This window comes from Microtus ochrogaster, chromosome 15 (assembly GCF_000317375.1).
Source record: "Microtus ochrogaster isolate Prairie Vole_2 chromosome 15, MicOch1.0, whole genome shotgun sequence".
In the NCBI taxonomy this organism is placed as follows: domain Eukaryota; kingdom Metazoa; phylum Chordata; class Mammalia; order Rodentia; family Cricetidae; genus Microtus; species Microtus ochrogaster.
The window spans coordinates 10,725,865-10,726,833 of record NC_022017.1 but is presented as its reverse complement, the minus strand read 5'-3'; the positions used below and the strand labels follow the sequence as shown (position 1 = coordinate 10,726,833).

Genomic DNA, 969 nt, shown 5'->3' with positions numbered 1-969 from the left:
TGTTCATGTTGGCTGCACGGCAGGAGACTCCAGCCTTGCCTTCGGCCTTGCCTTCCACTACTTCAGCTGTCACAGCGAATGCTGACATGGGACACCCTTGTTCTGTGCGGCTCTACAGTCATCATGTCCTCTTCCGGGACACTCCTCTCCCTGTCTGTCATGGCTGGACGACATGTTTGCTTGTCGTTGAGATGGAATTTGCTTATATTCCCCAGGGAGGTGTCCTTGGTCAGGTATAGGATTTGTGACCAGTCTCTCCCATTGCTGGCCATTGCTTCCTGTCAGAGACCTATGAAGGGAAACTTCCCTTCCCTTCTTTCCTTTCTTCTTTCTTTGTCCTCAGGGGAGAGTGCGAATGCAGTCCCCACCCACTGATTACGCCATCGGGTTTCCCACACTTGGGCACATAGCAGGTCGGGACAGCTGGAGTACATAGGAAAGCCTCACCCTGGGAATGCCTTTGTGATCATGGTGTCGCCCCCGCCAGGTTACTATGCTTTCATCTTGGTGAAGGACAGCTTTTCTTTCTTTTGACTTCTCAGTGTGCTCAGAATTCTCCAACAAGTCCTATGGCCCAGAGCTGTTTCCCTGTCTAAGGCCTAGAGGTTCCCTGTTAATGCTGGAACTCAGATCTGCTGAGTTGATTGTGTCTGGTGTGAGACTCAGGGCAGAACTCATTTCTTGGCTTGTGGGCTATCAGTGGCTCTAGTACCTGGGGTTGAGATGAGTGCTCTTCCTGACAGCTAAGATTCAGACACCTCCCTGTCACCACAGCTCCCCAATTACCAGCCCCACAGCGGTGCCCACAGTCCTCCAGCCCTCTATGGCCTCCAGGCACCGGCTCTTGGGCACTCTGAGCTCCCAGACTCCAGCTATACTGTAACTTTACCTGCTAGCCCAGGAGCTTAGGCTAAGCCCAGAGAAGTGTCCCCAGGAAGCGGCGCCTGAAGCTGGGGTCCCAGGCTGGGC

The 969-nt window shown here is 53.9% G+C and overlaps 1 pseudogene; it reads right to left on the bottom strand.

The window, feature by feature from the left end:
• Positions 1-340: 340 nt before the first annotated feature.
• Positions 341-495, bottom strand: LOC113456761 (annotated as a pseudogene).
• Between the last annotated feature and the right edge of the window lie 474 nt (positions 496-969).